Source organism: Physeter macrocephalus, chromosome 12 (assembly GCF_002837175.3).
Source record: "Physeter macrocephalus isolate SW-GA chromosome 12, ASM283717v5, whole genome shotgun sequence".
In the NCBI taxonomy this organism is placed as follows: domain Eukaryota; kingdom Metazoa; phylum Chordata; class Mammalia; order Artiodactyla; family Physeteridae; genus Physeter; species Physeter macrocephalus.
This window is the reverse complement of record NC_041225.1, coordinates 89,608,953-89,634,625: the sequence shown is the minus strand read 5'-3', so window position 1 is coordinate 89,634,625 and position 25,673 is coordinate 89,608,953. Positions and strand designations below refer to the sequence as shown.

The following is a 25,673-nucleotide window of genomic DNA, read 5'->3' as shown; positions in this document are numbered from 1 at the left end:
TTTATGCACCCAACATAGGAGCACCTCAATACATAAGGCAAATATTAACAGCCATAAAAAGGGAAATCAACAGTAACACAATCATAGTAGGGGACTTTAACACTTCACTTTCACCAATAGACAGATCATCCAAAATGAAAATAAATAAGGAAACACAAGCTTTACATTAAACAAGATGGATTTAATTGATATTTATAGGACATTCCATCCAAAAACAACAGAATAAACATTCTTATCAAGTGCTCATGGAACATTCTCCAGGATAGATCATATCTTGAGTCAAAATCAAGCCTTGGTAAATTTAAGAAAATTGACATTGTATCAAGTAACTTTTCTGACCATAACGCTATGAGACTAGATATCAATTAACGGAAAAAATCTGTAAAACATATAAACACGAACCAAGATGGTGGAGTAGAAGGACGTGCTCTCACTCCCTCTTGTGAGAACACCAGAATCACAACTAGCTGCTGGACAATCATCGACAGGAACACACTGGAACTCACCAAAAAAGATACCCCCAATCCAAAGACAAAGGAGAAGCCACAATGAGATGGTAGGAGGGGCACAATCAGAGTAAAATCAAATCCCATCACTGCTGGGTGGGTGACTTACAGACTGGAGAACACTTATACCACAGAAGTCCACCCACTGCAGGGAAGGTTGAGCCCCACGTCAGGCTTCCAAACCTGGGGGTCCGGCAAAGGGAGGAGGAATTCCTTGAGAATCAGACTTTGAAGGCTAGTGGGATTTGATTGCAGACTTCGACAGGACTGGGGGAAACAGAGACTCGACTCTTGGAGGGCACACACAAAGTAGTGTGCACATTGGGACCCAGGGGAAGAAGCAGTGACCCCAGGGGAGACTGAACCACACCTACCTGTTACTGTTGGAAGGTATCATGCAGAGGAGGGGGTGGGGGGGCTGTGGCTCACTGTGGGGACAAGGACACTGGCAGCAGAAGTTATGGGAAGTACTCCTTGGTGTGACCCCTCCCAGAGTCTGCCATTAGCCCCACCAAAGAGCCCAGGTAGGCTTCAGTGTTGGGTTGCCTCAGGCCAAACAACCAACAGGGAGGGAACCCAGCCCCACCCATCAGCAGTCAAGCAGATTAAAGTTTTACTGAGCTCTGCCCACCAGAGCAACAGTCAGCTCTACCCACCACCAGTCCCTCCCATTGGGAAACTTGAACAAGCCTCTTAGATAGCCTCATCCACCACAGGGCAAACAGCAGAAGCAAGAACTACAGTCCTGCACCCTGTGGAACAAAAACCACATTCACAGAAAGATAGACAACATGAAAAGTCAGAGGGCTATGTTCCAGCTGAAGGAACAAGATAAAACCCCAGGAAAACAACTAAATGAAGTGGAGATAGGCAACCTTCCAGAAAAAGAATTCAGAATAATGATAGTGAAGATGATCGAGGACCTTGGAAAAGAATGGAGGCAAAGATCGAGAAGATGCAAGAAACGTTTTAAAAGACCAAGAAGATTTAAAGAATAAACTGAGATGAACAATACAGTAACTGAAATGAAAACTACACTAGAAGGAATCAATAGCAGAATAACTGAGGCAGAAGAATGGATAAGTGACCTGGAAGACAGAATGGTGGAATTCACTGCAGCAGAACAAAATAAATTTAAAAGAATGAAAAGAAATGAAGACAGCCTATGAGACCTCTGGAACAACATTAAATGCAACAACATTCGCATTATAGGGGTCCCAGAAGGTGAAGAGAGAGAGAAACGAACAGCAAAAATATTTGAAGAGATTATACTTGAAAACTTCCCTAACATGGGAAAGGAAATAGCCACCCAGGTCCAGGAAGCGCAGAGAGTCCCATACAGGATAAACCCAAGGAGAAACACGCTGAGACACATAATAATCAAATTGGCAATAATTAAAAACAAAGAAAAATTATTGAAAGCAGCAAGGGAAAAAAGACAAATAACATACAAGGGAACTCCCATAAGGTTAACAGCTGATTTCTCAGCAGAAACTCTACAAGCCTGAAGGGAGTGGCAAGATGTACTTTAAGTGATGAAAGGGAAGAAGCTACAATGAAGATTACTCTACCTGGCAAGGATTTGATTCAGATTCAATGCAGAAAGCAAAAGCTTTTACAGACAAGCAAAAGCTAAGAGAATGCAGCACAACTAAACCAGCTCTACAACAAATGCTAAAGGAACTTCTCTAAGTGGGAAACACAAGAGAAGAAAAGGACCTACAAAAACAAACCCAAAACAATTAAGAAAATAGTCATAGAAACATACATGTCAATAACTGCCTTAAACGTGAATGGAATAAATGCTCCAACCAAAAGACACAGGCTTACTTAATGGATACAAAAACAAGACCCATATATGTGCTGTCTACAAGAGACTCACTTCAGACATAAGGACACATAAAGACTGAAAGTGAGGGGATGGAGAAACATATTCCATGCAAATGGAAATCAAAAGAAACCTGGAGTAGCAATACTCATATCAGATAAAATAGACTTTAAAATAAAGAATGTTACAAGAGACAAGGAAGGACACTACATAATGATCAAGGGATCAATCCAAGAAGAAGATATAACAATTAAAAATATATATTCACCCAACATAGGAGCACCTCAATACATAAGGCAACTGCTAACAGCTATAAACAGGAAATCGACAGTAACACAATAATAGTGGGGAAATTTAACACCTCACTTATACCAATGGACAGATCATCCAAAATGAAAATAAATAAGGAAACACAAGTTTTAAATGACACAATAGACCAGATAGATATAATTGACATTTATAGGACATTCCATCCAAAAGAAGAAGGTTACACTTTCTTCTCCAGTGCGCATGGAACATTCTCCAGGATAGATCACATCTTGGGTCACAAATCAAGCCTCAGTAAATTTAAGAAAATTGAAATCATATCCAGCATCTTTTCTGAACAAAACGTTATGAGATTAGAAACCAATTACAGGGAAAAAAACGTAAAAACCACAAACACGTGGAGGCTAAACAATACGTTACTAAATAACCAAGAGATCACTGAAGAAATCAAAGAGGAAAAAAACAAGAAAAATCTCAAATAAACAATGGAACCTTATGCCTAAAGAACCAGAGAAAGAAGAACAAAAAACAGAAAGTAAGTAGAAGGAAAGAAATCATAAATATCAGAGCAGAAATAAATGAAATAGAAACAAACAATAGCAAAGATCAATAAAACTAAAAGCTGGTTCTTTGAGAAGATAAAATTGATTAACCATTAGCCTGACTCATCAAGGAAAAGAGGGAGAGGACTCAAATCAATAAAATTAGAAATGAAAAAGGAGAAGTTACAACAGACACCGCAGAAATAAAAAGCATCCTAAGAGACTACTACAAGCAACTCTATGCCAATAAAATGGATAACCTGTAAGAAACAGACAAATTCTTCGAAAGGTATAACCTTCCAAGACTGAACCAGGAAGAAATAAAAATATAAACAGACCAATAACAAGTAATGAAATTGAAACTGTGATTAAAAATCTTCCAACAGGGCTTCCCTGGTGGCGCAGTGGTTGAGAGTCTGCTTGCCGATGCAGGGCACACGCACGTACCTGGGTAGGGCAAAAGAAAAAAGAAAAAACAGAGACAAAAGAATAGGGACGGGACCTGCACCAGTGGGAGGGAGCTGTGAAGGAGGAAAAGTTTCCACACACTAGAAGCCCCTTCACGGGTGGAGACTATGGGTGGCAGAGGGGGAAGCTGCAGAGCCACGGAGGAGAGTGCAGCAACAGGGGTGCAGAGGGCAAAGTGGAGAGATTCCCGCAGAGGATCAGTGCCGACCAGCACTCACCAGCCCGAGAGGCTTGTCTGCTCACCCCGCTCAGGCCGGGAAGATCCCACATGCTGCGGAGCGGCTAGGCCCGTGAGCCATGGCTGCTGAGCCTGCGCAACTAGAGCCTGTGCTCCTCAACGGGAGAGGCCACAACAGTGAGAGGCCTGCATGCCGCAAAAAAAAAAAAAAAATCTTTCAACAGATTCTGGAGAGAAAATGGCGGAAGAGTAAGATGCGGAGACCACCTTCCTCCCCACAGATACATCAGAAATACATCTACACATGGAACTGCTCCTATAAAACACCCACTGACACTGGCAGAAGACCTCAGACCTCCCAAAAGGGAAGAAACTCCCCACGTACCTGGGTAGGGCAAAAGAAAAAAGAAAAAACAGAGACAAAAGAATAGGGACGGGACCTGCACCAGTGGGAGGGAGCTGTGAAGGAGGAAAAGTTTCCACACACTAGAAGCCCCTTCACGGGTGGAGACTATGGGTGGCAGAGGGGGAAGCTGCAGAGCCACGGAGGAGAGTGCAGCAACAGGGGTGCAGAGGGCAAAGTGGAGAGATTCCCGCAGAGGATCAGTGCCGACCAGCACTCACCAGCCCGAGAGGCTTGTCTGCTCACCCCGCTCACGGGCGGGGGCTGGGAGCTGAGGACTCGGGCTTTGGTCAGAAGTTGGGAGAGGACTGAGGTTGGCTTCGTGAACACAGCCTGAAGGGGTTACTGCACCAAGGCTAGCTGGGAGGGAGTCCGGGAAAAAGTCTGGAGCTGCCAAAGAGACAAGAGACTTTTTCTTGCCCCTTTGTTTCCTGGTGCGCGAGGAGAGGGTATTAAGCACGCCGCTTAAAGGAGCTCCAGAAACGGGCGTGAGCCGCAGCTAGGAGCACGGACCCCAGAGACGGGCATGAAACGCTAAGGCCGCTGCTGCAGCCACCAAGAAGCCTGTGTGTGAGCACAAATCACTATCCACACTGCCCCTCCCGGGAGCCTGTGCAGCCCATAACTGCCAGGGTCCCGTGATCCAAGGATAACTTCCCTGGGAGAATGCATGCATGCCTCAGGCTGCTGCAAAGTCACGCCAGCCTCTGCCGCTGCAGGCTCGCCCCACACTCCGTCCCCCTCCCTCCCCCCAGCCTGAGTGAGCCAGAGCCCCTGAATCAGCTGCTCCTTTAACTCCATCCTGTCTGAGCGAAGAACAGATGGCCTCCAGCGATCTACATGCAGATGCGGGTCCAAATCCAAAGCTGAACCCCAGGAGCTGTGCGAACAAAGAAGAGAAAGGGAAATTTCTCCCAGCAGCTTCAAGAGCATAGGATTAAAGCTCCACAATCAACTTGATGTACCCTGCATCTGTGGAATACCTGAATAGACAATGAATCATCCCAAACTGAGGAGGTGGACTTTGAGAGCAAGGTATGTTATTTTTTTCCCTTTTTCCTCTTTTTGTGAGTGTGTATGTGTATGCTTCTGTGTGAGATTTGGTCTGTATAGCTTTGCTTTCACCATTTGTCCTAGGGTTCTGTCCGTCCGTTTTGTTTGTTTGTGTTTTCACTTTTAAAAAATTATTTTCTTAATAATTATTTTTTATTTTAATAACTTTATTTTATCTTATTCTTTCTTTCTCTCTCTTTCTTTCTTTCTTCCTTCCTTCCTTCCTTCCTTCCTTTCTTTCTCTCTCTCTCTCTCTCTCTCTCTCTCTCTCTCTCTCTCTCTCTCTCTCTTTCTTTCTTTCTTTCTTTCTTTCTTTCTTTCTTTCTTTCTTTCTTTCTTTCTTTCTTACTTACTTAGTGGATGAAAGGCTCTTGGTGCTGCAGCCAGGAGTCAGTGCTGTGCCTCTGAGATGGGAGAGCCAACTACAGGACACTGGTCCACAAGAGACCTCCAAGATCCATGTAATATCAAATGGTGCTAATCTCCCAGATATCTCCATCTCAACACCAACACCCAACTTCATTCAATGACTAGCAAGCTACACTGCTGGACACCCTATGCTAAACAACTAGCAAGACAGGAACACAACACCACCCATTAACAGAGAGGCTTCCTAAAATCAAAATAAGGCAACAGACACCCCAAAACACACCACCAGACATGGACATGCCCACCAGAAAGACAAGATCCAGCCTCATCCACCAGAACACAGGCACTAGACCCCTCCAACAGGAAGCCTACACAACCCACTGAAACAACTTTAGCCACTGGGGACAGACATCAAAAACAACAGGAACTACGAACCTGCAGCCTGCAAAAAGGAGACCCCAAACACAGTAAGATAAGCAAAATGAGAAGACAGAAAAACACACAGCAGATGGAGCAAGATAAAAACCCACCAGACCTAAGAAATGAACAGTTAATAGGCAGTCTACCTGAAAAAGAATTCAGAATAATGAGAGTAAAGATGATACAAAATCTTGGAAATAGAATAGAGAAAGTGCAAGAAACATTTAACAAGGACCTAGAAGAACTAAAGAGGAAACAAGGAACAATGAACAACACAATAAATGAAATTAACAATACTCTAGATGGGATCAATAGCAGAATAACTGAGGCAGAAGAACGGATAAGTGACATGGAAGATAAAATAGTGGAAATAACGACTGCAGAGCAGAATAAAGAAAAAAGAATGAAAAGCACTGAGGACAGTCTCAGAGACCTCTGGGACAAACATTAAAGGCACCAACATGCGAATTATAGGGGTGCCAGAAGAAGAAGAGAAAAAGAAATGGACTGAGAAAATATTTGAAGAGATTATAGTTGAAAAATTCCCTAATATAGGAAAGGAAATAGTTAATCAAGTCCAGGAAGCACAGAGAGTCCCATACAGGATAAATCCAAGGAGAAACACGCCAGGACACATATTAATCAAACTCTCAAAAATTAAATACAAAGAAAACATATTAAAAGCAACAAGGGAAAAACAACAAATAACACACAAGGGAATCCCCATAAGGTTATATTTAAACTGATGAAGGAGAAAAACCTAAAACCAAAATTACTCTACCCAGCAAGGATCTCATTCAGATTTGATGGAGAAATTAAAAACTTTACAGACAAGCAAAAGCTGAGAGTTCAGCACCACTGAACCAGCTTTACAATAAATGCTAAAGGAACTTCTCTAGGCAAGAAACACAAGAGAAGGAAAAGACCTACAAGAACAAACCCGAAACAATTAAGTAAATGGTAATAGGAACATACATATCGATAATTACCTTAAATGTAAATAGATTAAATGCTCCCACCAAAAGATACAGACTGGCTGAATGGATACAAAAACAAGACCCATATATATGCTATCTACAAGAGACACACTTCAGACCTAGGAACACACACACATTGAAAGGGAGGGGATGGAAAAAGACATTCCATGCGAATGGAAATCAGAAGAAAGCTGGAGTAGCAATTCTCATATCAGACAAAATAGACTTTAAAATAAAGACTATTACAAGAGACAAAGAAGGACAGTATATAATGATCAAGGGATCGATCCATGAAGAAGATATAAAAATTGTAAATATTTATGCACCCAACATAGGAGCACCTCAATACATAAGGCAAATACTAACAGCCATAAAAGGGGAAATCGACAGTAACACACTCATGGTAGGGGACGTTAACACCTCACTTTCACCAATGGACAGATCATCCAAAATGAAAATAAATAAGGAAACACAACTTTAAATGATACATTAAACAAGATGGACTTAATTGTTATATATAGGACATTCTATCCAAAAACAACAGAATACAGATTTTTCTCAAGACCTCATGGAACATTCTCCAGGATAGATCATATCTTGGGTCAAAAATCTAGCCTTGGCAAATCTAAGAAAATTGAAATTGTACCAAGTATCATTTCCGACCACAATGCTATGAGACTAGTTATCAATTACAGGACAAGATCTGTAAAAAATACAAACACATGGAGACTAAACAATACACAACTTAAAAACGAAGTGATCACTGAAGAAATCAAAGAGGAAATCAAAATATACCTAGAAATAAATGACAATGGAGACACGGCAACCCAAAACCTATGGGATGCAGCAAAAGCAGTTCTAAGAGGGAAGTATATAGCAATACAATCCTACCTTAAGAAACAGGAAACATCTCAAATAAACAACCTAAACTTGCACCTGAAGCAATTAGAGAAAAAAGAACCAAAAAACCCAAAAGTTAGCAGAAGGAAAGATATCATAAAGATCAGATAAGAAATAAATGAAAAAGAAATGAAGGAAATGATAGCAAAGATCAATAAAACTAAAAGCTGGTTCTTTGAGAAGATAAATAAAATTGATAAACCATTAGCCAGACTAATCAAGAAAAAAAGGGAGAAGACAGACTCATCAAGAAAAAATGGGAGAAGACTCAAAGCAACAGAATTAGAAATGAAAAGGAGAAGTAACAACTGACAATGAAGAAATACAAAGCATCATGAGAGATTACTACAAGCAACTATATGCCAATAAAATGGACAACCTGGAAGAAATGGATAAATTCTTAGAAAAGCACAACCTTCTGACTGAACCAGGAAGAAATAGAAAATATAAACAGACCAATCACAAGCAATAAAATTGAAACTGTGATTAAAAATCACATTCCAACAAACAAAAGCCCAGGACCAGATGGCTTCACAGGCTAATTGTATCAAACATTTAGAGAAGAGCTAACACCTATCCTTCTCAAACTCTTCCAAAATATAGCAGATGGAGGAACACTCCCAAACTCATTCTACGAGGCCACCATCACCCTGATACCAAAACCAGACAAAGATGTCACAAAGAAAGAAAACTACAAGCCAATATAACTGATGAACATAGATGCAAAAGTTCGCAACAAAATACTAGCAAACAGAATCCAAGAGCACAGTAAAAGGATCATACACCATGATGAAGTGGGGTTTATTCCAGGAAGGCAAGGATTCTTCAATATACGGATATCAATCAACGTGATACACCACATTAACAAATTGAAGTAGAAAAACCATATGATCATCTCAATACATGCAGAGAAATCTTTCGACAAAATTCAACATCCATTAATGATAAAAACCCTGCAAGGAGTCGGCATAGAGGGAACTTTCCTCAACATAATAAAGGCCATATATGACAAACCCACAGCCAACATCTTCCTCAGTGGTGAAAAAGTGAAACCATTTCCGCTAAGATCAGGAACAAGACAAGGTTGCCCACTCTCACACTCTTATTCAACATAGTTTTGGAAGTTCTAGCCACAGCAATCAGAGAAGAAAAAGAAATAAAAGGAATCCAAATCAGAAAAGAAGAAGTAAAGCCGTCACTGTTTGCAGAAGACATGATACTATACATCGAGAATCCCAAAGATACTACCAGAAAACTACTAGAGCTAATCAATGAATTTTGTAAAGTAGCAGGATACAAAATTAATGCACAGAAAGCTCTGGCATTCCTATACACTAATGATGAAAAATCTGAAAATGAAACTAAGAAAACATTCCCATTATCATTGCAACAAAAAGAATAAAATATCTAGGAATAAACCTACCTAAGGAGACAAAACACCTGTATGCAGAAAATTATAAAACACTGATGAAAGAAATTAAAGATGATACAAATAGATGGAGCAACCACATAAGGTCACCTTATCTTTGATAAAGGAGGGAAGGATTATACAGTGGAGAAAAGACAGCCTTTCAATACGTGGTGCTGGGAAAACTGGACAGGTACATGTCAAAGTATGAGATTAGAACACTCCCTAACATCATACACTAAAATAAACTCAAAATGGATTAAAGACCTAAATGTAAGGCCAGAAACTATCAAACTCTTAGCATTAATCTCCAAAATTACAAGCAGCTCATGTAGGTCAATAACAAAAAAACAAACAACCCAAACCAAAAATGGGCAGAAGACCTAAATAGACATTTCTCCAAAGAAGATATACAGATTGCCAACAAACACATGAAAGCACGCTCAACGTCATTAATCATTAGGGAAATGCAAATCAAAACTACAATGAGATATCATCTCACACCGGTCAGAATGGGCATATCAGAAAATCTAGAAAGAATAAATGCTGGAGAGGTTGTGAAGAAAAGGGAACATTCTTGCACTGCTGGTGGGAATGTAAACTGATACAGCTACTATGGAGAACAGTATGGAGGTTCCTTAAAAAACTACAAATAGAACTACCATATGACCCAGCAATCCCACTACTGGGCATATACCTTGAGAAACCATAATTCAAAAAGAGTCATGTACAAAAGTGTTCATTCCAGCTCTATTTACAATAGCCAGGAGATGGAAGCAACCTAAGTGTCCATCAGCAGATGAATGGAGAAAGAAGATGTGGCACATATATACAATGGAATATTTCTCAGCCATAAGAAGAAACGAAATTGAGTTATTTGTAGTGAGGTGGATGGACTGCAGTCTGTTATACAGAGTGAAGTAAGTCAAAAAGAGAAAAACACATACCGTATGCTAACATATATATATGGAATCTAAGAAAAAAAAAAGTCATGAAGAACCTAGGGGTAAGATGGGAATAAAGACACAGACCTACTAGCCAATGGACTTGAGGATATGGGGAGGGGGAAGGGTAAGCTGTGACGAAGTGAGAGAGTGGCATGGACATATATACACTACCAAACGTAAAATAGATAGCTAGTGGGAAGTAGCCGCATTGCACAGGGAGATCAGCTCGGTGCTTTTTGACCACCAGAGGGGTGGGATAGGGAGTGTTGGAGGGAGGGAGATGCAAGAGGGAAGAGATATGGGAACATATGTATATGTATAAGTGATTCACTTTGTTATAAATCAGAAACTAACACACCAATGTAAAGCAATTATACTCCAATAAAGATATTAAATAAATAAATAAATAAAATATAACATATCAAAAATTTTAGGGTGCAACTAAAGTAGTACTTAGAAGAAAATGTAGAGCTTTAAATACTTGCATTAGAAAAAAGGCTGAAAATTGATTACCTAAGTATGTATTTCAAAAGTTAGAGAAAAATTAGCAAATTAAAACATAATCAAAGCATGATTACCCTGGGATATAGTAAGTACCATAAAGTCTTAGCTATTATTATCACCTAGCTTAGGGTAAAAATGGGTGTTATACATGCTACATGGTTTACTGAAAGAAACTTACCAGATTGTCTGCCCTGGAACATGGTTTTAAACCTGATATGTTAATAAAATAGCAATTCTAATTTTTAAAAAATGAAACAAAGCAAAGACCAATGGTTAAGGACTTCTCTGGTGGTGCAGTGGTTAAGAATCCACCTGCCAATGCAGGGGACACAGGTTCGAGCCCTAGTCCAGGAAGATTTCACATGCCGCGGCGCAACTAAGCCTGTGCGCCACAACTACTGAGCCTGGATGCCACAACTACTGAAGCCCTCGTGCCTAAAGACTGTGCTCTGCAACAAGAGAAGCCACTGCAATAAGAACCCTGTGCAACAAAGAGTAGGCCCCACTCGCTGCAACTAGAGAAAGCCCACGTGCAGCAACAGAGACCCCACACAGCCAAATTTTAATTAATTAATTAATTAATTTAAATTTTTAAATTAAAAAAAAAAGAGCAATGGTTAAGATGGATAGCTCTAAAGCTAAATGTACATGGGTTGGACTCCAGGATCTGTGGTTGACCAATTATATGACTATTTCCATTATCTATTGCTCTATAACAAACTATCCCAACAGTCAGTGGCTTAAAACACCACCATTTTATTGCATACAATTTTTCTTGTTGGAAATGCGGGCAGGGCTCAGCAAGCAAGTCTCTGCTCCATGTGGCATTAGCAACGCCCCTGCATGTAGCTGCATTCAGCTAGTGACTAGGCTGGGCTAACAGGTCCAAGATGGCTTCACCCACAGAACAAGGCTTGGGTGGGGCTGTCATCTAGCATGCTCTAGTTCTCCTCCACATGGCCTCTATCTCCACATGGTTCCTATTATCATATGGCCTCTGTCTCCAGCAGCCTGGACTTTACATGGGAGTCAAGTTAGTAGGAGAATGAAAACAGACTCTGCAAGGCCTCCAAAAGAAACCATAAACAAAATGAAAAGGCAATGATGGGAGAAAATATTTTCAAAGGATGTGACTGACAAGGGATTAATCTCCAAAATATACAAACAGCTCATAGCAAAAAAAATCAAAAAAACAACCCAATTCAAAAATTGGCAGAAGATCTAAACAGACATTTCTCCAAACAAGAATACAGATGGCCAAGAGGCACATGAAAAGATGCTCAACATCACTAATTATTAGAAAAATGCAAATCAAAACTACAATGAGATATCACCTCACGTGAGTCAGAATGTCCATCATCAAAAAGTCTACAAATAATAAATGCTGGAGAGGGTGTGGAGAAAAAGGAACCCTCCTACACTGCCAGTGGGAATGTAAATTGGTGCAACCACTATGGAAAACAGTATGAGGACACTTAAAAAACTAAAAATAGAGCTACAATATGATCCTGCAATCCCACTCCTGAGCATATATCCAGAGAAAACCATAACTTGAAAAGATACATGTACCCCAATGTTCCTTGCAGCACTATTTACAATAGTCAAGACATGGAAGAAACCTAAATGTCCATAGACAGAGGAATGGATAAAGAAGATGTGGTACATGTACACAATGGAATATTACTCAGCCATAAAAAAGAATGAAATAATGCCATTTGCAGCAACATGGATTGACCTAGAGATTATCATACTGAGTGAAGTAAGCCAGGCAAAGACAAATATCATATGATATTGCTTATATGTGGAATCTAAAAAAAAAAGATGATATAAATGAACCTATTTACAAAAAAGAAATAGACCCACAGACATAGAAAATAAATTTATGGCTACCAAAGGCGAAAGTAGAGGGGAGGGATAAATTAGGAATTTGGCATTAACATATATACACTACTGTGTACAATATAGATAACCAACAAGGACCTACTGTATAGCACAGGGAACTCTACGTAATATTTTGTAATAACCTAAAAGAGAAAAGAATCTGAAAAAGAATATATATATACAGTGAATCACTGATTTGCTTTGGTGTATACCTGAAACTAACACAACATTGTAAATCAACTATACTTCAATTAAAAAAAAAAAGATGTACCATATCTCTTTCATTGCATTCTATTGGTCAAAGCAAGTCACAGACCAGTCCAGTTTAAGGAAAAGAGAAATAGACTATACCTCTTGATAGAAGTGACAAAGTCACTTTGAAAAAGTAGAAGAGATTGTTGCCACAGTCTTTGGAAACAATACACTACAGGGACCTTGAGCAATTTACTCATACTTTCTGTGCCTCAGTTCCCCCACCTGTATAGGGGGATGATACTAATTGTGAAAATTAAGTGAGAAAAAACATGATGCACTTAGATGCATCTAATGCAGTGATTCTGAAAACTTGGTATTTTAAAACGTTTATTAAAAAAAGATTCCTGGACCCCACCTTCTAGAGTTTCAGATTGAGCAGCTCTGGGGTAGAGCCCTCAAATTTCCATTTTTAAAAGTTCCCAGGTGATGCTATTGCTGCTGGTCTTCAACCACGCTTTAAGTAGTACTGGGATGGTATACAATCAGCACTCAATAACTCTTAGCTATCTTTATTGTAAACAAAAGAGGAAAAAAATGATTATAGACAGCTTTGCTATTTTTAGACCCTGAAGGCACAAGGAAGTAACATTATTGTCTTTCTCTCCCCTGAAGGACAGAGTTTGTAAGTGTTTAAAAAAAAATTGCAAAATGGGACTAAATGCATGGCTGAGCCTTTCAATGCTGTGGTTCACTGAGGGCCAGTCAATGAGGAACCCTCCTTAAGGAAGCATGTTTGGAGCTATGCGGCAAAGAATAGATAGAAACAAGACAAAGGGGAGAAGTGCCTTCCAGGAAAACACATGAATAGATGTACATCAGTCATAGTCACTATGTTCACTGTTTAATGGGTTATTTTTTAAAATCAGGCAATGTGGCAGAGCTGTAAGGGAAGAAAAGAATATTCATTCTACATAATCCCCAGGCCTCCACAGCCCATTTTTTCTCATTTAGAATCAGGATGCCAAGCTTTGTCAGCTCCACTGTATCATTATCCAGCCTGGGTCTCTCCAAGTTGTCATGGTAACAGAATAACTTCATCTCTCTTGCTTTTTATCACAAACTATTCAAAGGAATGAAATGCCATGACACCAGCATATCTCCCATTTTCAGCTGAATTTCTTTGGAAACTGCATGTTTGCAGGAGCAGATTCATGAATTCTCAGGGTTGAGGCCTCTCTTGTGAGTAACCCTTGTCAGAAATCTAGCCCTTTGTTTTCTGAAGTAATGTGTGACCTTGTACTTCAGCTCTGGGAGCCCTTGACTTTTGCAGGCTGAGTCCCATGTTCCCTGTGGTTTTGAATGTATATGTTTTCTCAATGAGAAAGAAGTAAATGCAGTTTTAATACCAAATTTATTCCAGCCCTATGCCACATCACCCTGTTCAATAACAATCCTCAGAAGGAAAAGGAGAACACAATTTAATTTCTAGATACTGTAAGGATTAATTGGGCTCTTTTTTTTCTAGAGTCAGCTCTCATGGTTTCATATCATCTATTTTAAGTTAAAAGAATCCTCAAATGTGTAGTGTTTAGGTCACACTTAAACTTGCATCAGAATCACCTGGGGGGCTTGTTAAAACACATTGCTGACATTTCTGATTCAGCAGGTATGGAAGGGGTCTGAGAATTTATATTTCTAACAAGTTCCCAGGTGGTGTTGATACTGCTGTCTGGGGACCACACTTTGATCACCATCAATAGTTGCTGAGGCTAGTTAGTAAGGCTGTGAATGACCAACAGTTGGTAAACTCCGGGAATGCACCTCTAGTTAGCCTGTTAAAAGCAGGGATGGGCAGGGGAAGGGCTCTCACAGTACTTGCAGATAGAAGATATTGGTTCCACATCTACATTTCCCCACCCTGACTAAATAATGTGCCCTCATAGGCAAGTCATAGAACTTCTCTAAGCCAAAATTTGACCTTAAAATAATAATAATATCCCCTTACTTAACTTTGCAAAGTTATTGTTCTAATTGAATACAACAAAGTGTGTGAGGCTACTCAGTCAGTGGGGAACTGCTATATAAACACAAGTTGTTAAGAGTGTTGCTGCCAAGACTAACTCTTTTCAAAACTATTGAAATGAAATTTTATTCATATTCTCAAGGCCACCTCAAAGGTTACCTCCTCAGGAACATGACCCCTAATCCCCATCGACAGAATTGATCCTTTTCTCATCAAAACTGCCACAATATTTAGTTTATACCTCTCTTTTGATACTTAATTTTTGTAAGATGTAAAATTTGATAAGTTACATGCCTGTCTCCCCCATAGATGCTGAGCCCTTTGAAGGCAGGACACATGTCTTTTTTTACCTTTTGAAGTCCTGTACCCCACCTTCATTCTTAGCAGAGTGTTACACACTTTTAAGCATTTAATAAATACTTGTTTGAACTCATAAATAAATAAATAAATACATTAAGTTACATATCCTTGATTTCAGATAAGATGATAACATATATACAGTGTATACTTGCATTCTTCCCCTCCTCTCTCACAACCTCACTATCCAAATATATTGTATATAATATATATATAATATATATATTATATATAATATATAGGCTGTATTTACTATGTCATATTACATATATATATATATATATATATACACACACACACACACACATACACACACATACACACATACACACAAATAATAAAGAGTGAACTCAAGAAACTAAAACTTGTAACTTGTGGCCATATCCAGCATGGCTCTCCCAGTTTACATGGTTCAGGTACCCTCAAGGTAGACTCTTTGGAAGATGGAAGCAAGCTGCATCGTGAGCAACTCTCAGCCCCACACCAGATGGTTGAACCTCTACCAGGACCAGCTCCCAAGAAAAGAAGCAACAGGACAGAGACTGCCAGACCTGAGATTTCCCTTGATAATATGGCTCCCAGTGCTGTGCTGTGGGCATTGGCCTTGGCCATGCAAGCCTGGGTGGGATCAGATAAACTAGAATTAGTGAAGATCTGTATGTTTTCAGCTGTCTTGGCCACTAGAATTCTGCAACTGCAGAACACCACCATCCCCACCTTTTCTTTCTTAAGGATCTTGGTTACAAGAGAAGACTGGGTGGAAGGTAAGGAACAAAACACCATAATTTTCATGAAGCTTATCCAGGAATCACTAGATGCCTTCAACTAACCAGGAAGCTCCCACACCTTGTCAGCATCTTGACTAGCAGAGAGGGAAAGCCTGATGAGCCCATTTCATGAGCAAGTGCAGATGACTTGCCAATAACCGTGGCCTCAAGCTCAGGAGGGAGAACCAGATCAATTGTACAGTCCTAAACAGAACAGAGGTCACTTCTTTCTCTATATATCTGGGAACTTCTTCCCCTAGGCAGCATGTTTATCTGGAATTCTTGGCATGGGGTGCAGAGGGTAGATTCTGATAGGAAACCTAGGCAACACTGGTTACAGAAACTTGAGATGAAGTAGAAGAGACAGGTTCTTCAAATGGCCCAGCCAGGGACCTCAGCCAGAGGAAACCCCAGTTAGACCAAGGGCCACAGCAGTGGCAATGGACTGCACCTGACACTCATCCTTGTCCACAGCCCTCTGCAGGGACAATCTTCAAGGTCCTCACTCTTGCAGGGGTATGGAGTGCTCATATGCATAAATCTCCTTTGGATTTGGTTTTTCTGAGACTGTCTCTGAATTTCTGGCAAAAAAAGCAAAGATCCAACCAGGAATATAATGGCCTTACACCTCTGGGGCCCTGATCTCAGCACCTAGATGGCCTTCCTTCCTCTTGATTTCACTTCTGTCCTCTTTAATGTCAATAATGAACAGAAAATATTTAAACAAAATTTACAAATCCAATTCACATATTAAAATATTTTAATCAACCCTGGTTTTTGTCATCTGCAATTGAACACCACTTTATTATTATTGTGTAAATATTCCCCAAAATACATTTTCTCATTTAAATACCTCAGGAAACTGAATACCTAAGAGGGCTGTCATTTGTAACTGTCACTCAACTCTTCTAAGTCCAGAAAGATAAATGGGTTATGGAGAATTTTCTTTCTTTATACTCTGCACCTCAGTATCTACTCACCTAAAATAATTCTTGCTCTGTGCTACAAAATATTTAAAAATATAATATTCTGTTTATCTTTTAAAGTGCATTTCTGGTGACATTCATATAAAAATCCCTATAAAATTCCCTCCTCCAAAATGTATTTACTGGAGCCCTGAGTAAATTTTAAAATCACCCTCAGTATCCTGGGTCCTCTGTCACTTGTCCAAATTTGGTGGATTTGTTCACTGCAGCCATGCTTGTCATCAGATTCATACCCTCCTTCATGTCATTTAAGGAAATGGCCAATAGGATGCACAAGGCCCTGCAGGTTTTCAGAGTCTGGATTTTTTTTTTATTCTATCAAGTAATTTGAAAGTGGTTTCTTCAAACCAGCTAGAAAGCCAACTATTTCTGAATGTGATTCAGATAAAAGAAGACAACAGGAAAGCACTTTGAAGGAGACCATGAGGGGGAAGCTCATTCAATCCAAGATACTTTTTAATCAGCTACCTTCTACTTGGCCCAGAAGAAATAAGGAAGAGAAAAAGAAAAAGAAAAAAGGGATGGCTAAAATGAGCAGTACTTATTGGTGGCCCTCCCAAGAGGAAAACAAGGATTTAATAGCTATGATACTTTAAATTTTAGATCATTTCTAAATTTTCAAAGTAATTTTACATGTATTATCTCTTTGTATTCTTCTAGCAGGAGTGCAGGAAGGATTGTTTCCATTTGTATTATTGTTATTATCCTAATTATTACCTCTGCTTAACAGAGACCAAGGACAGGGCTGGAAGAATCTGGCAAATCACCTTATACACATGAGAGCAAGTGGCTTTTGTCCTTAGAGACTCTTCTGTTTTACACATTATGAAGTACAATTTTCCCAAGGTCCCGCCCAGTGAGTTCAAGATGGAACATGGTTAGGGACTTCCCTGGTGGCACAGTCATTAAGAGTCCGCCTGCTAATGCAGGGGATACAGGTTTGATCTCTGGTCCGGGAAGATCCCACATGATGCAGAGCAACTAAGCCCATGTGCCACAACTACTGAGTCTGCGCACCACAACTACTGAGCCTGCGTGCTGTACCTACTGAAGCCCGTGCAGCTAGAGCCCGTGCTCCACAACAAAAGAAACCACCGCAATGAGAAGCCCACGCACTGCAATGAAGAGTAGCACCTGCTTGCGGCAACTAGAGAAAGCCTGCATGCAGCAACAAAGACCCAACGCAGCCAAAAGAAAAAAAAAGATGGAACATGGTTAGAAAATGAGGAAGATAAGGGCCTGGGCAAGAAGTGGGGTACAAGGAAGGAAGAGCAAATGGTTCCACATGTGGGCTGTGAACAGAAGTGCCAGGAGCATGCTGGAGGCCATTGCAAGGAGCCAGATCAGCCCACTGATCTCATAGCCAGCTGGACAGGGGATGGTTGGGTTGTCAAGATCTAACCAAAAGATTCTAAGAAACATGGGGTTTACTGAAAACTTGATGAAGCTACACCAGCAAATACCCATTTGAAGTCCCCAACCCAGATTAGGGTATTAGGAAAACACTTTTAGTGGCAGACAAAATGTTTCATCATTGTAGAGAGTTCTACTGGACAGTGCTGGTCTAGGCTAGATTTGAAATTATCTAGGCAGTAGATGATAACAGGGTCCCCTCGTTACCTGGGCCCTAAAGGCAGTGGTGTGACTCTGAGTCAAGTCCTCACTTGGTAGAGCTAACAGATCTGCTTACGGACTCCACAGGAAGACCATGTACCAGTCCATAGGATAGCATTTGCCCACAGGAAGGTAAGTGGCTAAAAAGGAAGATACCTAGTAAATACTGGAGGTACATCTTCCCTTTTTCCAGACAATGCAATTCTAATTCAAAAGTCCAGGACTTCCCTGGTGGTCCAGTGGTTAAGACTCCATGCTTCCACTACAGGGGGCGTGGGTTCAATCCCTGGTGGGGGAACTAAGATCCCACATGTCATGCGGTGCAGCCAAAAGAAAAAATAGAAATTCAGAAGTCCTTTTAGAATATCTGCATTTGCTCCCCCACCCAACTTCACCCATTCCTTAAAGGTCTTAGAAGGCCAATTGGCAATACAGATTAGACTAAAGGAGAGACAAAGAGCTCCTCAAGAAAGATTCTTCTCTTTCACCTTAGGACATGTATCTCTCTTCCCAGAGACTTGTGTTTTCTTCTCTCAGAATTAGGAAGGATGGTACCAAAGCTCCATTGCCCACTTACTGGGAATCTGGATTGGGGACCAGAAATAAGTGCTTGTTTGTGTGGCATCAGCCATTTTTCATTAACCCCCACATTTCTGAGAATCTTCTTGCTGGATCTTTACAACACAACCATCCTGTGGGATATATACCTCTTTTTATATACCAGTTGACTGTCCCATGTGATTTTATCCCAGCCCAGGAAAGTCTTAGGCCCACCAGATCCAAGCAAGTGCCAAGACATCAGAGCCAAAAGTAGTGATTTGTTTGTGCATTACTATGAAGGCTGGAGTCAAAATGAACTACGAAGGTAATGAGATATATAGACACAGATATGACTCAGAAATAGAAGATTCAGGTGAGGAAACAAGGACCAGGACAAAAGATGGAATATGTTAAAAAAAAAAAAAAAAAACCACAGAGGTGGATGGCCTAGGTACTGTTAACCAAAACTTCAGAAATGGAGACCTGATTGAAATAAAGAGGCATTTATTTGAGGTTTGTTAGGACTGCAGCCCAGGAGATCCAAAAAGCCCTTAAATTATGTTCTTCTGAACTACAAAATGGAGGAGGTTTATAAAGGCAAAAAAACACAAGGTTGCATAAATTGTTTGTCAAGAATAAGGATTGGAGCTGGCAAGAAGTATGGGTGCTTGTTAAACAAGGATTGGCTGAGGTCTGAAATGATTACATAGTTGCAAAGGACAGAATTGGGGTGACTTTGAAACTACAAGGTTGTAACTAGCAGCTTAACAGGTATTGTTCTGAAAATGGCTGGTAGTGTCCTTGAGTTTGATACAGTTTAGAGAAAATTCAACTTCTCAGTGATGCAGAAACATGTCTGAAACCATATCTACAATGGCTACCTGGCTCCATTTTGGATGCCTGAACCATAGTTACTCCATTTTGGTTTTTAAATGATCTTAAATATGTCATCAGTACTAAGGAGTGCACCAAAACAAACAACCCAGGACCCCCACAGAACTGTGCTTGGGGGTCCAGTCTGTCAGGGTGTTCATCTGCCCACAGTGTCTCCTCTAAATCTGTTGGCCACACTGCCCTTTGGCCATAACAGTTAATCATATCCTGTATCCAATATACAGAGTCAACAAAGCCAGAAGCTACCTTTGGGGCTTTTCTTTGCTCTCCCTCCATTCCACCATAGTCATGTCCCTTCTAGAGTGTACAGTGCAAATCCCGAATCTAGAACTAGATTAGCTGGTAACCTCACCTCCTTGGAATATAGGTGAAAATAAAGTCTGAGAAAATACATGCATAAAAGTCTCCAAACAACAAAAATAACGGTGTTAAAGTTACTGCAGTCTACTTATGGGATTAGTCTTCAATCTCTCATTCAGAATTTATTGATCTGATTTTACACCACATAGTAACAAGTTTAACTGTCTGGTTTATCAGTCCACAGCAAATGTGAAGCAAAAAATCAGGGAAAGGAGACCAAACATTATAAAAGAGACATAAGGTCAACTCACAAAGCACAAGTTGAGGCCATTTAGTATAGCATTAAACTATTCCACTTCATAACAGTAGCTTCCAGTAATTAGCGCAAAATGATTATATTATGTCCAGTTTCTCTGCTTAAATCACAGATTTGTCATAATAATTCAGAGATTAAAGATACTGGTTTATGTGCTAAGCCATATCTCTTTTTTGTTTTATTTTCATCTTTTTATTTGACCCTTGAAGAAAGGAGGAAGAAGTTACTTTCTTCTCTCGAGACCCAGCAGAGGTGGATCCTGCAAAATGATGACCCAGTTACAGAAAGTGGAATAAAGATCACCAGAGGTGGCAGGGAGGGAGAAATGAGAAGTCATTGTTTAATGCATATAGAATTTCTGTTCAGGATGATGAAAAAGTTCTGGAAATGGATAGTAGTGATGGTTGTACAACATAGTAAATATAACTAATGCCACCAAAATTGTACCTGTACACTTAAAATGCTCAAAATGGTAAATTTGATGTTATGTACATTTTACCACAATAAAAATAAACTAATTAATTAATTAAAGATTAAAAGGCAGCCCAGCTAAGGAGCTAAAGACAGAGTGGGGGAAGGAAAAAACCTCCGGGAAGGAACTCTAGGAGGCATGATCTCTACCATGCAGTTGGAATTTTCCTTTTCTGCATGGTAATTACCACCTGTTCTCACCAAGTCTTCAGGTAAAGCCTGCTCTAGGCTGTTCTCTGGAGAGAAAAAGTAGGTCACTTCTGGACTATGATGAAAGCACAGTCTCCTGGAGAAAGAGTAGTGAGAAGAAGTATTGACCAGCAGAGCAGCTATTGGCTACAGCTGCATGTGGGAATGAAAGGATATGGAGGACATGTGAACATTCCCTGGAGCCTCTCAGGAACAGCAATGGAAGGAATTCTCTCACAGGCTGGACTCCCAAAGGCTGTGAACCACATACTAAAGGCTGGACCACTGACTACAACCCTAACTTCTTCCCTGACCCCAGCATCTTCTCAGATTTCTACCCAGCCTGGCTCCACTACCTGCACTGTGGCACTGGCAGCCTCTTGGGGACGCTTTGGACTTGAATCTAACGTTACCCAGAGTCCTCCTGCAGCTGAGACATTCTGGTCACCTTCCATCCCCCAATCCATCCCATCCTCCTCATGCCCTGCCCCTCCTAGAGTTATTGCCACCCTCACTCCTCGGATGCCCACTGAAGCCAGATTCACCCAAGCCCCAGGAAGGATCACAGAGTTCTACTGTAGCTGACACCTCTTCCTCAAGCACAGAGCCACCTCTGTTGGCCCAGAGCTCCATCCAATACAATTTTTTCAATTCTGTTGGTCACCAGGGGCTAAAGTAAATCCAGGAGCATCTCACTGCTCAGGTACTATAACCTTCCTCTACCTGGTCCTAGGTGCCATCATTATCAAAATACAGCTCTTAGGGTCCCTCTAAATATGGTGTAGTGTGGGGTTGACTGGTCCCTGGTACCACTCTGTGTGACCCCTCTTGAGAGTAGCTGAAGGATCTAAAACCAGCCTTGGGTGCTGCTGAAATTTCTTCGTATTTAGGACTCCCTGGATGCAGCTAAGCATGATATGCCTGTATCAGTCAAGGCCCCAGCATCCTGAACTGAGATGTCACATGCAACTTTGGATAATTTGAGAGCAGTTTACTAAGGGACTATTTACAAAAGTGTAGGCAAGGAGTAGGGACTTCACAAGGAGTAGTGTGGTAGCCCAAAGTCAGAAACAGCCATCTTCTCACCCCTAGGACTGAAGGGGTGAAGGAGGTGTGATTAAGGGAACTCGAAGATGAGGAGGCTAAGTTGAGAGGAGGTCTGCCAAAAGCTGAGGCCTTTGGTCAAGGGCCAGAGCTACTTGTGGTGAGCCCACAGGGAGAAAGGAAATGTACATTGGCTTGACTCTTCCTCTCTCCCTCCCATCTCCTGTGGAGATTGAAGGAAGCCCACTGATGTAAGGGCATGCAGGTCAGCTTCCCAGGGCACAGGGCAGCATGGAGAAGGGTGCAGGTGGATGATAACCAGCACGGTGCCCCTGCCCTAGGTAACTGAACATCAATCACCTGCATAGTGCTGACTAATATGTGCCCACAGTGCTGGTGACAGGGTAGGAGGGGGAGAGAAGACTAAGGTAACCTATGCCCTACAGAGTTTCAAACCTAGACATTGAGACACACACCCAAAGAAGGCAGATTAAAGATCTGAGCAAGACAGATATTCCTGGCCACATTTAGTGCTCCCAGCACTGGGTACAGCTCCCTCTCTCCTTTCCTACCCTCTCACTCACTGGCTGATTTCCCACTCAAAAATAGTGCTAATAACACAATATTTAAAATCAACCCATAAAGACATAGATAGGCAATTTATAGACAAAGAAATACAAATGACTTACCAACATATGAAAACATGCTCAATCTCATAATTTATGAATTGCTAAGGTACTATTTTTTTAAACCTCTCATACTGGAAAAGATTAAAAGATTCAATGATACACAATACCTGCATGGTTATGAAGAAATTATTGGTAGCAATATAAATTGATGAAATTTCTTTGGAGGATCATAAATTTAAGATTTGCATATTCATTAATTTAGCAATCTTACTTCCAGAAAGGTTTTCTATAAATATTCTCCCACATGCAAGCAAAAAACTCAACAAGGATATTCGTTTCCACATTGTATGTAAAAGCAAGGATTTGGGATTAGGATTGGAAAAATCCTAATTGTTTAAAAATAGAGGAATGTTTAAATAAATATGGTTTGTACATACAATGTAATACTACATAACAGACTTTAAAAATAGACACATATTGTGCTGGTAAGGAAACATCTCTAAGATATGTTATTAAATAAAAAGCAAGGTACAGAACAATAGGTATAGTATGGCCCTATTTGTGGAGGTTTTTGGGTTTTGGGGTGAGGGGGTGGAGATTGGTTTTTTTTGGATGGAGCCATAATCAAGTAGAATATGAGCCATGAAAAAAGTAAGTTCATTTTTTCCCACCACTTCTGCTTAAACTCACCTTGTGTACTTTTTCTTTTTCTGCACTCCAGATGAAATTGCTGGCAGGTCCTATAGTTTCCAGCCACTCCTAGATAATTTAAAAGCCCCCAGTCACATTCAGTTATAAGAAAAACCTCATTTTAGTAATTTAACAATCCATCGAGTATAGTAGCTAAAACTCCAGTCTCATCCAATGTCAAACTTCCCTTCTCTGTCAGTCTAGGTCTGCTGTCTGCCGGTCAGTGCTGTTGGGGGCGGGGAGAATTTGGCTGCTCTCTCTTCCCCACTCACCTTGCCCAGTCACTTGCTGGCTGCAGTTTCTGGCCCACCCACCCCATGTTAGGGTGCAGGGGAAGAGGGCCTATGGGGAGAGCGTAGTCTTCTGTGGCTGATGCAGAGGTAATGGAGCCTGGTTCTCTGAGTGTGACAGATGCAGTTTCCAGATGTTTTACAGAGAGCTATTATAAGATTTTATTTTTCTTTTTTTCCCTCCCTTTTTGAAGCTCCTCGCACTGAGGACTGATAGTTATGGCTCCCTTGCCCCAGGAGCTGTCTCTTGTCAGGCTGTAGACAACCTCTTCCTCAGGCCCACACATTCACTCTGTTGGGATCTCATGGTCCCACCAGGAAATCTTCCTTGGTGGGCCCCAAAGCAACCCTAAGTTACTCCCCAAACCCAAGAGAATCCACAACTGGTCCCCTCAAAACATGCATTTTTGCTACACAGCTACTGAAAATGCAGCCCAGTTCTAAGGTAGCCACCTCTCTTCATTCAATCCCCAGGTAGACAGATCAAAACAGCCTTTTCACCTTCTAGAGAAAGAAGCAGATGCATCTTTATTTCTAACAGATACCAGATAACAAGGTCTAGCACTCTGGGAGATGGACTTAAAGCCCTCTCACTTGGCCAAGCACACTGACAACACTCTCTGAAGAAACCTCTCAGCCTTTATGCCCACTACACTTATTGGCCAGGAGAGGGTTGCTAATACAGCCAATCCTCTCTCACCATCTCTCAGCACAACCTACAAAGGCAGTTGCCCCAGTGTAAGTATAAAACATCTACAGTACTTTTGCAGGCGTTTAGGCCTCAATCAAAAGAAAAAAAGAGTACTACTTCAACATCTTATTGAATATACATATATCCATGTATAAGCAAAAAAAAAAAAGTTCTGGAAGGATTATACAAAAAATCATCCACAGTGATAAACTCTGAGGGTTAATTGGGGGACCAGGATGAGAGGGAAATTTACTTCTCATTGTACACCCTTCTATATTTTTAATCATTTTTATAATATCATGTATTACTTTTAAAAATAAACAAAAATCTAGTTAATACATTTTAAAATACTAGAGAGTTTTTTTTAACATCTTTATTGCAGTATAATTGCTTTACAATGGTGTGTTAATTTCTGCTTTATAACAAAGGGAATCAGTTATACATATACATATGTTCCCGTATCTCTTCCCTCTTGCGTCTCCCTCCCTCCCACCCTCCCTATCCCACCTCTCTAGGTGGTCACAAAGCACCAAGCCCTCTCTCTTGCGTCTCCCTCCCTCCCACCCTCCCTATCCCACCTCTCTAGGTGGTCACAAAGCACCAAGCTGATCTCCCTGTGCCATGCGGCTACTTCCCACTAGCTATGTATTTTACGTTTGGTAGTGTATATATGTCTATGCTACACTCTCACTTCGTCACAGCGTACCCTTCCCGCTCCCCATATCCTCAAGTCCATGTTCTAGTAGGTCTGTGTTTTACTCCCGTCCTACCCCTACGCTCTTCATGACATTTTTTTTTCTTAGATTCCATATATATGTGTTAGCATACGGTATTTGTTTTTCTCCTTCTGACTTACTTCACTCTGTATGACAGACTCCAGGTCTATCCACCTCATTACAAATAACTCAGTTTCATTTCTTTTTATGGCTGAGTAATATTCCATTGTATATATGTGCCACATCTTCTTTATCCATTCATCTGTTGATGGACACCTAGGTTGCTTCCATGTCCTGGCTACTGTAAATA

The 25,673-nt window shown here is 40.7% G+C and overlaps 1 protein-coding gene across 6 annotated transcripts in view; it reads right to left on the bottom strand.

Moving 5' to 3' along the window:
* The window catches only part of POLE4 (DNA polymerase epsilon 4, accessory subunit), a 266,067-nt gene that overhangs the window by 184,410 nt on the left and 55,984 nt on the right, over positions 1–25,673 (bottom strand). For 4 of the 6 annotated variants that reach the window (XR_008618926.1, XR_008618927.1, XR_008618929.1 and 1 more), the window contains exon 5: positions 23,667–23,735. The exons of 1 other annotated variant lie outside the window; for it this stretch is intronic. The gene's annotated coding sequence lies outside the window, so the exon portion shown is untranslated. Of the gene's footprint in view, positions 1–20,884; positions 20,903–23,666; positions 23,736–25,673 lie in introns of those variants that run through there. One more of the 6 variants, XR_008618930.1, reaches the window with a different exon arrangement.